We start from the raw sequence: 12639 nt of genomic DNA, 5'->3' as shown, positions 1-12639 counted from the left end.
CGGCATGCAGCTGACTTAATCGTCTCATCGCATCGTCAAGAGTTTGGAACTAATGTCGCTGACGGAGCGCACCATTGTCCCACAACATCTCTGTTTTAGTAGTTTGCAACATAACCGATATATGAGGAGAGGGCGGGGTACTAAATCTTTTTGTTTTTGCCGTTTCCATAACATTCGGATCTACGTAACCGGAACGGATCCGGATTTTTTCCGGCCAAGGACTGTCAACTCGACAAAATTCTGCCGCTACAACAACAACAACAAAACATTTTTTGATAATTTTTGCACAACACAGCATGTGGCAATACTGATATTTGTCATTAACGTAAAAATACAAATTTCATATATATAATATATTTACTTACTTTAAAAATGCACAATAAATCTATATTATGGATATATTTTAATGTGTACAAATGAGTTGACAAATGGGTCGACAGGGTGTTAAACATAGTGTAGGGCGTGCATAACTTTAACAAATTTTGGAACTTTAAATACAAATATCTCGAAAACTATAAGTCAGAGGCAGGTATATGTGTATATCCTCTATCCGCCCGTACAATCAGATCGCAGTGCCGAAAGAATCGTAATTTTGCGGATTTTGATTAGCAGCGCACAAACAATGTAGAATATCTTTACGCATGTAGTCCTTGCACTTTGCCAAAGATCTTTTGGATGAGATTAGACGCAGGTTGCCCATATTATAGCAAATAACGTGTGTATTTGATGTATTTTGTTCATCATAGAGTGTAGTGTCTCAATATGCATCAAGAAGATTTTGTTCCAAACAAGGCAAGCTTGTCGATAGGTGGCGTATCTTCGTTCTGGATACTGTAGCAGGTTAAACACATACCTATGCAGAATCGACCCCGACATATCATACATAAGTCCAGCATGCAAAGAGTATCCGCATGACACCACCTCTTTGCATGCCCAACGGACCCCACTCATCTAATACCTTTCTCCTTATGGTCCGACCCCGCCGATACAGCTCTTTTAGTGGGAAAACAACAACATAGGTGGCGCACAGCTAACCATCGACTGTTGACTGACTTAAATCTGGGAAGACTGTCCATCCACGTACATTAATTAACAGCAACTGCAGATAGAAGTATGGGGTATTGTTCAGGTGAACAGTGTACAGACGACCAATGCGTCACTGAAATAGAAATTGGGATGCCCTTCAACTGCTTTATCTTGTTTGCGACATTGAAACTTTATAGCCTTTTCGATACCATAGAATTAAATAGAGGGGTACATTTTAGAACAGCATCCCCGGAATTTGGGGTTAAAATTGGTATGTACCGATAGAGAAAGTTCTCCAGATTATGAAATATATGTATGTACACAGACTTTTTCTAATGAATTTTCTATTCGTCGGTATGTTGGGTTTTGTTTATATCTACATATTTAATGTGCTTTAAGGAATATCAAATAAATTGATTTTTATAAGAAGTATATACAAAATATTATATTTAATGTGCTTTAAGGAATATCAAATAAATTGATTTTTATAAGAAGTATATACAATATATTATATTTAATGTGCTTTAAGGAATATAAAATAAATTGGTTTTTATAAAAAGTATATACATTTATGTTTTCCAACAATTTATTTTGTGGGTACCTTTTACGCATACCTTTTCTGCCCAGCGTAAGACAAATAAAGTTTTATTTTCTTACGAATAGACAAGTAATTTTCCACTTTTATACCCACTAACACTTCACTAATTCGTTTGTACACATTTATTTTACATTATATAGTGCAAAAATAGTTTAATTCAATTATTAAATTATTGTTAAATTCTATTAATTCCGACAATTACAAAAGGGTTGCAAAATGTCAAATAACCAGTGTTACCTTATCGACATCTTTTGTAATTGAACTGAAAGAAGTTAAAACAGATAATACCCCAAATACAGGAATCCAAAACCTAGAGAAATAAACTATTACAGAGCATTGATGTTAAGTATTACGCTATACACTCTATGACAATATTACTTTTTCTTGTAGAACTTCCTTTTGCGTTGGGGGCCTTCGGCCGCGCTTCAAAAAAAATAACCCTGGTCGGTTCAACACCTGGATGTAACAATTTCTTTTCGCGTAGAACCCCTTATGGGTAGGCGGCCTTCGGCCGCGCTTTAAAAAAATAACCCTGGTCGGTCCAACACCGGGGTGTATCGAGGTTTTTTTGCGCAGAACTTCTTTTTGCATTGGCGGACTTCGCCCGCGCTTCAAAAAAATAACCCTGTTCGGTCCAACACTGGGGTGTATCGAGATTTTTTTGCGCAGAACTTCTTTTTGCGTTGTTTCCTGTATCTAGGGTATAATCTCTGTTTATTTTATTTTTCTTCGTTTAAAAAATATATTAGTATGGCAACACTGCTGTTTTGACATTCACCACCATTTTGTTATTGTCAAAATTAATAAAATTGAAGTATGATTTAAATATGGAAATAAAGCTATTTTTGCAGCATCTAATAAAAAAAATGTCGAAAAACTAATTAGTCAAGTGTTAGTGGATACAAAAAAGAAAAAAATAAGTGTATAATTCATTTTAAATCGCAAAAATACGTACTTAAAATAGTTGAAATTTTCAACTTTAAACGTAAATATTTCGAAAACTATAAGTTTCCCGCGGCAATATCTATATATATTCTTGATCTGGAGGATATCCTCTATCCAACCTTCCCCTCTTAACCCTGAAATCGTGGGATGCTAAACAAAAGCCCACCCCCATTTTATCCCCGAAAGCCTTGGACGGTATACTAAAGCCGACCCATGACCATTTTAACCCTGAACTCGTGAGGTGGTATGCTAAAGCCGACCCCATAACTTTAATTCACATTTAATGTACATATGTATCTTCAATTCTTTCTATTCACAAAATAATAAAAAGGCTCCTTTATTACAAATAATCGTGCCTGTCTCGCTGAATTGAATCCCCTTTTGGGTCGGCTTTAGAATAACGTCCCACGCTTTCGGTGATAAAATGGGTATGGGCGGATAGAGGAGATCTTCCAGATCAAGAATATATATAGATATAGCCGCGGGAAACCTATTGTTTTCAAGATATTTGGGTTTAAAGTTCAAAATTTCGACTATTTAAAGTACGTATTTTTTCGTTATAGAATGAATTATACACTTATATTTTTAACTTTTATATCCACTAACACTTCACTAATTCGTTTTTACACATTTTTTTTATATTATATCATAAAAAATAGCTTTATTTCAATATTTAAATCATTCTTCAATTTTATCAATTTTGACAATAACAAAATGGTTGTGAATGTCAAAACATCAGTGTTGCCATACTAATATATTTTGTAAACGAAGAAAAATAAAATTAACAGAGATTATAGATCCCTAGATACAGGAATCATAATTGTTGATGGACACTAATAAATCATTTAGTTTCCTTCTTTTGATAAACCCAGGTGTTGGATCGACCAGGGTTATTTTTTTTGAAGCGAGGCCGAAGGCCGCCAACGCAAAAAGTATTTCCACGCAAAAAGACCTTAGTACACCCGGGTGTTGGATCGACCAGGGTAATTTTTTTTGAAGCGCGGCCGAAGGCCGCCAACGCAAAAAGGAGTTCTACGCAAAAAAGTAATATTGTCATATAGGGTATAACATAATCCTTAACATCAATGCTCTCTAACGGATATAATTACTGTTACTTTTGAAGAAGAGTACCGTTTCGTTTTTTCCATTTGCTATTTACTTCATATATGGCAAATAAAATTCAAACGCGTTTAGTGAGTTGTGCTTAAATTGTGAAAAAGGATAAATTATAAAATTTATAATTCAAGTTTTTATTTTAAAAATGAATGGAATTTCAACATATTTTAATTGGGGTATAATCTGTTTTCATTTCTTTCAGTTCACTTACAAAAGATGTCGATAAGGTAACACTGGTTATTTGACATTTTGCAACCATCTTGTTATTGTGAAAATCACAAAAATTGAAGAATAATTAAAATATTGAAATAAAGCTATTTTTTATGATATAATATACAAAAAATGTGTAAAAACGAATTAGTGAAGTGTTAGTGGATATAAAAGTTAAAAATATAACTGTATAATTCATTCTATAACGAAAAAATACGTACTTTAAATAGACGAAATTTTGAACTTTAAACCCAAATATCTTGAAAACCATAGGTTTCCCGCGGCTATATCTATATATATTCTTGATCTGGAGGATATCCTCTATCCAACCTTCCCCTCTTAACCCTGAAATCGTGGGATGCTAAACAAAAGCCCACCCCCATTTTATCCCCGAAAGCCTTGGACGGTATACTAAAGCCGACCCATGACCATTTTAACCCTGAACTCGTGAGGTGGTATGCTAAAGCCGACCCCATAACTTTAATTCACATTTAATGTACATATGTATCTTCAATTCTTTCTATTCACAAAATAATAAAAAGGCTCCTTTATTACAAATAATCGTGCCTGTCTCGCTGAATTGAATCCCCTTTTGGGTCGGCTTTAGAATAACGTCCCACGCTTTCGGTGATAAAATGGGTATGGGCGGATAGAGGAGATCTTCCAGATCAAGAATATATATAGATATAGCCGCGGGAAACCTATTGTTTTCAAGATATTTGGGTTTAAAGTTCAAAATTTCGACTATTTAAAGTACGTATTTTTTCGTTATAGAATGAATTATACACTTATATTTTCAACTTTTATATCCACTAACACTTCACTAATTCGTTTTTACACATTTTTTTTATATTATATCATAAAAAATAGCTTTATTTCAATATTTAAATCATTCTTCAATTTTATCAATTTTGACAATAACAAAATGGTTGTGAATGTCAAAACATCAGTGTTGCCATACTAATATATTTTGTAAACGAAGAAAAATAAAATTAACAGAGATTATAGATCCCTAGATACAGGAATCATAATTGTTGATGGACACTAATAAATCATTTAGTTTCCTTCTTTTGATAAACCCAGGTGTTGGATCGACCAGGGTTATTTTTTTTGAAGCGAGGCCGAAGGCCGCCAACGCAAAAAGGAGTTCCACGCAAAAAGACCTTAGTACACCCGGGTGTTGGATCGACCAGGGTAATTTTTTTTGAAGCGCGGCCGAAGGCCGCCAACGCAAAAAGGAGTTCTACGCAAAAAAGTAATATTGTCATATAGGGTATAACATAATCCTTAACATCAATGCTCTCTAACGGATATAATTACTGTTACTTTTGAAGAAAAGTACCGTTTCGTTTTTTCCATTTGCTATTTACTTCATATATGGCAAATAAAATTCAAACGCGTTTAGTGAGTTGTGCTTAAATTGTGAAAAAGGATAAATTATAAAATTTATAATTCAAGTTTTTATTTTAAAAATGAATGGAATTTCAACATATATTAATTGGGGTATAATCTGTTTTCATTTCTTTCAGTTCACTTACAAAAGATGTCGATAAGGTAACACTGGTTATTTGACATTTTGCAACCATCTTGTTATTGTGAAAATCACAAAAATTGAAGAATAATTAAAATATTGAAATAAAGCTATTTTTTATGATATAATATACAAAAAATGTGTAAAAACGAATTAGTGAAGTGTTAGTGGATATAAAAGTTAAAAATATAACTGTATAATTCATTCTATAACGAAAAAATACGTACTTTAAATAGACGAAATTTTGAACTTTAAACCCAAATATCTTGAAAACCATAGGTTTCCCGCGGCTATATCTATATATATTCTTGATCTGGAGGATCTCCTCTATCCGCCCATACCCATTTTATCCCCGAAAGCGTGGGACTAAAGTTTTCCCCCCCTTTTTTTATGACGAAACATTCTTTCGGACCAAATCGCGATTAAACTTAAATATCGAAAAAGCATAATATACAATATATCACTGACAACAAAGTAATGTTTCGTTATTGAATAATTTTGGTAAACTTTTCTTGTCCATGTTTCTAAATATTGAATTCATTTCCTTACTTTTCGTAAATTATTATTTATATATAAAATGTATCACACAATGTTTAATATTATTTGTTTTGAGATACCGTCAGTAAATATACTTCTTAGCGACATTACATCACGCTCCCAGAACCAATAAATATTGCAGTCAAAATTTTTAACCGGGCACCTGAGGACACAATACACGAGTCTAGAAAAATCTATTGCGGGCAATAATCTGTCATTTTGATGGTTTACCCGGACGTTATACGCTCATGAAAATGCTTTCTAGTTGCAAACACTCTCACTTTTCTACGTCACATAGTTTTGCAAAGAAATGACATGCAATTATCGGAAATATGAATATTTCACTATATTCATAGATTGATATCAAAATTTAAGTATATCAATCCAGTATATTAAAAATTTCCTGCAAAATGTTCAAGAATTGTAAACGGTTTCCATGACAACAACATCTTCAAACCATTATTATTGATTGTTGCCTACACTCTACGTCACGGTTGTCATAATGGATTTCTCGATAAATCGTCTACCAATAACTCACTCTTAAGTTCGATCACTGGATTGTTGAATAAAAGTATCAATTTAATGGCTATACACACGCGACATCTGAAGCGCGTTGTGTATTAAATTTGTATGTTGGTCTCATATTCTGTTTGTAAGGAATTACCATAAAAATAGTAAAACAGTATTTAGGGTACCTGCTATTAATTGTTTAGGATTAGTTACATTAGATTAAGTTTTTTTTTTAATAATGTCAAGTTTGATCTGGCAATACTGTCTTATCTAAGTTTTATATTTGTCATCTCTCGTTTATCATTCATTCCCTTTACAATTGTCTTTGTTTACGCATATCTAAAGTTACGGTATTTTAAATTCCGTTGAACTCCTATAAATGTCGGAGGACATGTATGTGTGTACGAACTCTTCTCTGATTGTAACTCGGTGCTGATTATACTCATCTCTAGTTTGGTAAACCGTTCACAATTGTACAAATCCCAATAAAGCATTGAGAACTCTACCCGCTGGTAAATTAATTATTCCTCATTTTGGTGCCTCCTGTGAGGACAAATATTTTTTAATTTCGTTTTGTAATTGCGGTTTTGGGGTTTCATGGCGGAGCTCAATTAGCGTACATCAACAGTGAAAGCAATAAAGCACATACATACACGTTTCTCGGAAGGTGCCATAGAAGGTCGTGATGTGTTTCACTTCCAACAAGAGCTCAAGTCACTTGAATCACATTTTGAGCGCTTCATGGATAATCATAATCGTCTGGTTGGAGGAGCTACGTCCTCCGAGATTGCGCCACATGATGCACTTTTGGAATCAGTAGAGGAGCTATGTACTGCGGCATGCAGCTGACTTAATCGTCTCATCGCATCGTCAAGAGTTTGGAACTAATGTCGCTGACGGAGCGCACCATTGTCCCACAACATCTCTGTTTTAGTACTTTGCAACATAACCATTATATGAGGAGAGGGCGGGGTACTAAATCTTTTTTTTTTTGCCGTTTCCATAACATTCGGATCTACGTAACCGGAACGGATCCGGATTTTTTCCGGCCAAGGACTGTCAACTCGACAAAATTCTGCCGCTACAACAACAACAACAAAACATTTTTTGATAATTTTTGCACAACACAGCATGTGGCAATACTGATATTTGTCATTAACGTAAAAATACAAATTTCTTATATATAATATATTTACTTACTTTAAAAATGCACAATAAATCTATATTATGGATATATTTTAATGTGTACAAATGAGTTGACAAATGGGTCGACAGGCTGTTAAACATAGTGTAGGGCGTGCATAACTTTAACAAATTTTGGAACTTTAAATACAATTATCTCGAAAACTATAAGTCAGAGGCAGGCATATGTGTATATCCTCTATCCGCCCGTACAATCAGATCGCAGTGCCGAAAGAATCGTAATTTTGCGGATTTTGATTAGCAGCGCACAAACAATGTAGAATATCTTTACGCATGGAGTCCTTGCACTTTGCCAAAGATCTTTTGGATGAGATTAGACGCAGGTTGCCCATATTATAGCAAATAACGTTTGTATTTGATGTATTTTGTTCATCATAGAGTGTAGTGTCTCAATATGCATCAAGAAGATTTTGTTCCAAACAAGGCAAGCTTGTCGATAGGTGGCGTATCTTCGTTCTGGATACTGTAGCAGGTTAAACACATACCTATGCAGAATCGACCCCGACATATCATACATAAGTCCAGCATGCAAAGAGTATCCGCATGACACCACCTCTTTGCATGCCCAACGGACCCCACTCATCTAACACCTTTCTCCTAATGGTCCGACCCCGCCGATACAGCTCTTTTAGTGGGAAAACAACAACATAGGTGGCGCACAGCTAACCATCGACTGTTGACTGACTTAAATCTGGGAAGACTGTCCATCCACGTACATTAATTAACAGCAACTGCAGATAGAAGTATGGGGTATTGTTCAGGTGAACAGTGTACAGACGACCAATGCGTCACTGGAATAGAAATTGGGATGCCCTTCAACTGCTTTATCTTGTTTGCGACATTGAAACTTTATAGCCTTTTCGATACCTTAGAATTAAATAGAGGGGTACATTTTAGAACAGCATCCCCGGAATTTGGGGTTAAAATGGGTATGTACTGATAGAGAAAGTTCTCCAGATTATGAAATATATGTATGTACACAGACTTTTTCTAATGAATTTTCTATTCGTCGGTATGTTGGGTTTTGTTTATATCTACATATTTAATGTGCTTTAAGGAATATCAAATAAATTGATTTTTATAAGAAGTATATACAAAATATTATATTTAATGTGCTTTAAGGAATATCAAATAAATTGATTTTTATAAGAAGTATATACAATATATTATATTTAATGTGCTTTAAGGAATATAAAATAAATTGGTTTTTATAAAAAGTATATACATTTATGTTTTCCAACAATTTATTTTGTGGGTACCTTTTACGCATACCTTTTCTGCCCAGCGTAAGACAAATAAAGTTTTATTTTCTTACGAATAGACAAGTAATTTTCCACTTTTATACCCACTAACACTTCACTAATTCGTTTGTACACATTTATTTTACATTATATAGTGCAAAAATAGTTTAATTCAATTATTAAATTATTGTTAAATTCTATTAATTCCGACAATTACAAAAGGGTTGCAAAATGTCAAATAACCAGTGTTACCTTATCGACATCTTTTGTAATTGAACTGAAAGAAGTTAAAATAACCCTGGTCGGTTCAACACCTGGATGTAACAATTTCTTTTCGCGTAGAACCCCTTATGGGTAGGCGGCCTTCGGCCGCGCTTTAAAAAAATAACCCTGGTCGGTCCAACACCGGGGTGTATCGAGGTTTTTTTGCGCAGAACTTCTTTTTGCATTGGCGGACTTCGCCCGCGCTTCAAAAAAATAACCCTGGTCGGTCCAACACTGGGGTGTATCGAGATTTTTTTGCGCAGAACTTCTTTTTGCGTTGTTTCCTGTATCTAGGGTATAATCTCTGTTTATTTTATTTTTCTTCGTTTAAAAAATATATTAGTATGGCAACACTGCTGTTTTGACATTCACCACCATTTTGTTATTGTCAAAATTAATAAAATTGAAGTATGATTTAAATATGGAAATAAAGCTATTTTTGCAGCATCTAATAAAAAAAATGTCGAAAAACTAATTAGTCAAGTGTTAGTGGATATAAAAAAGAAAAAAATAAGTGTATAATTCATTTTAAATCGCAAAAATACGTACTTAAAATAGTTGAAATTTTCAACTTTAAACGTAAATATTTCGAAAACTATAAGTTTCCCGCGGCAATATCTATATATATTCTTGATCTGGAGGATATCCTCTATCCAACCTTCCCCTCTTAACCCTGAAATCGTGGGATGCTAAACAAAAGCCCACCCCCATTTTATCCCCGAAAGCCTTGGACGGTATACTAAAGCCGACCCATGACCATTTTAACCCTGAACTCGTGAGGTGGTATGCTAAAGCCGACCCCATAACTTTAATTCACATTTAATGTACATATGTATCTTCAATTCTTTCTATTCACAAAATAATAAAAAGGCTCCTTTATTACAAATAATCGTGCCTGTCTCGCTGAATTGAATCCCCTTTTGGGTCGGCTTTAGAATAACGTCCCACGCTTTCGGTGATAAAATGGGTATGGGCGGATAGAGGAGATCTTCCAGATCAAGATATTTGGGTTTAAAGTTCAAAATTTCGACTATTTAAAGTACGTATTTTTTCGTTATAGAATGAATTATACACTTATATTTTTAACTTTTATATCCACTAACACTTCACTAATTCGTTTTTACACATTTTTTTTATATTATATCATAAAAAATAGCTTTATTTCAATATTTAAATCATTCTTCAATTTTATCAATTTTGACAATAACAAAATGGTTGTGAATGTCAAAACATCAGTGTTGCCATACTAATATATTTTGTAAACGAAGAAAAATAAAATTAACAGAGATTATAGATCCCTAGATACAGGAATCATAATTGTTGATGGACACTAATAAATCATTTAGTTTCCTTCTTTTGATAAACCCAGGTGTTGGATCGACCAGGGTTATTTTTTTTGAAGCGAGGCCGAAGGCCGCCAACGCAAAAAGGAGTTTCACGCAAAAAAGTAATATTGTCATAGAGGGTATAACATAATCCTTAACATCAATGCTCTCTAACGGATATAATTACTGTTACTTTTGAAGAAAAGTACCGTTTCGTTTTTTCCATTTGCTATTTACTTCATATATGGCAAATAAAATTCAAACGCGTTAAGTGAGTTGTGCTTAAATTGTGGGAAAGGATAAATTATAAAATTTATAATTCAAGTTTTTATTTTAAAAATGAATGGAATTTCAACATATATTAATTGGGGTATAATCTGTTTTCATTTCTTTCAGTTCACTTACAAAAGATGTCGATAAGGTAACACTGGTTATTTGACATTTTGCAACCATCTTGTTATTGTGAAAATCACAAAAATTGAAGAATAATTAAAATATTGAAATAAAGCAATTTTTTATGATATAATATAAAAAAAAATGTGTAAAAACGAATTAGTGAAGTGTTAGTGGATATAAAAGTTAAAAATATAACTGTATAATTCATTCTATAACGAAAAAATACGTACTTTAAATAGACGAAATTTTGAACTTTAAACCCAAATATCTTGAAAACCATAGGTTTCCCGCGGCTATATCTATATATATTCTCTATCTGGAGGATCTCCTCTATCCGCCCATACCCATTTTATCGCCGAAAGCGTGGGACTAAAGTTTTCCCCCCCTTTTTTTATGACGAAACATTCTTTCGGACCAAATCGCGATTAAACTTAAATATCGAAAAAGCATAATATACAATATATCACTGACAACAAAGTAATGTTTCGTTATTGAATAATTTTGGTAAACTTTTCTTGTCCATTTCTAAATATTGAATTCATTTCCTTACTTTTCGTAAATTATTATTTATATATAAAATGTATCACACAATGTTTAATATTATTTGTTTTGAGATACCGTCAGTAAATATACTTCTTAGCGACATTACATCACGCTCCCAGAACCAATAAATATTGCAGTCAAAATTTTTAACCGGGCACCTGAGGACACAATACACGAGTCTAGAAAATCTATTGCGGGCAATAATCTGTCATTTTGATGGTTTACCCGGACGTTATACGCTCATGAAAATGCTTTCTAGTTGCAAACACTCTCACTTTTCTACGTCACATAGTTTTGCAAAGAAATGACATGCAATTATCGGAAATATGAATATTTCACTATATTCATAGATTGATATCAAAATTTAAGTATATCAATCCACTATATTAAAAATTTCCTGCAAAATGTTCAAGAATTGTTAACGGTTTCCATGACAACAACATCTTCAAACCATTATTATTGATTGTTGCCTACACTCTACGTCACGGTTGTCATAATGGATTTCTCGATAAATCGTCTACCAATAACTCACTCTTAAGCTCGATCACTGGATTGTTGAATAAAAGTATCAATTTAATGGCTATACACACGCGACATCTGAAGCGCGTTGTGTATTAAATTTGTATGTTGGTCTCATATTCTGTTTGTAAGGAATTACCATAAAAATAGTAAAACAGTATTTAGGGTACCTGCTATTAATTGTTTAGGATTAGTTACATTAGATTAAGTTTTTTCTTTAATAATGTCAAGTTTGATCTGGCAATACTGTCTTATCTAAGTTTTATATTTGTCATCTCTCGTTTATCATTCATTCCCTTTACAATTGTCTTTGTTTACGCATATCTAAAGTTACGGTATTTTAAATTCCGTTGAACTCCTATAAATGTCGGAGGACATGTATGTGTGTACGAACTCTTCTCTGATTGTAACTTGGTGCTGATTGTACTCATCTCTAGTTTGGTGTCAAACAAACCGTTCACAATTGTACAAATCCCAATAAAGCATTGAGAACTCTACCCGCTGGTAAATTAAGTATTCCTCATTTTGGTGCCTCCTGTGGGGACAAATATTTTTTAATTTCGTTTTGTAATTGCGGTTTTGGGGTTTCATGGCGGTGCTCAATTAGCGTACATCAACAGTGAAAGCAATAAAGCACATACATACACGTTTCTCGGAAGGTGCCATAGAAGGTCG

The 12639-nt window shown here is 33.6% G+C and overlaps 1 long non-coding RNA gene across 19 annotated transcripts in view; it reads right to left on the bottom strand.

Moving 5' to 3' along the window:
• LOC138857288 (uncharacterized) overlaps nucleotides 1-11984 on the bottom strand; it is a 38874-nt gene extending 26890 nt beyond the window's left edge. For 15 of the 19 annotated variants that reach the window (XR_011396377.1, XR_011396393.1, XR_011396383.1 and 12 more), the window contains exons 1-3: nucleotides 11453-11642; nucleotides 5976-8543; nucleotides 1-1159 (exon numbers count right to left, since the gene is read on the bottom strand). The exon at nucleotides 1-1159 is cut by the window's left edge. This is a non-coding gene — a long non-coding RNA (uncharacterized lncRNA). Of the gene's footprint in view, nucleotides 1160-5975; nucleotides 8544-11452; nucleotides 11643-11670 lie in introns of those variants that run through there. The other 4 variants (XR_011396388.1, XR_011396387.1, XR_011396394.1 and 1 more) reach the window with 4 other exon arrangements.
• Between the last annotated feature and the right edge of the window lie 655 nt (nucleotides 11985-12639).

This window comes from Bactrocera oleae, chromosome 5 (genome assembly GCF_042242935.1).
Source record: "Bactrocera oleae isolate idBacOlea1 chromosome 5, idBacOlea1, whole genome shotgun sequence".
Taxonomy (NCBI): domain Eukaryota; kingdom Metazoa; phylum Arthropoda; class Insecta; order Diptera; family Tephritidae; genus Bactrocera; species Bactrocera oleae.
Note: the sequence above shows the minus strand (reverse complement) of the source record. Positions and strands in the feature narration are given on the sequence as shown.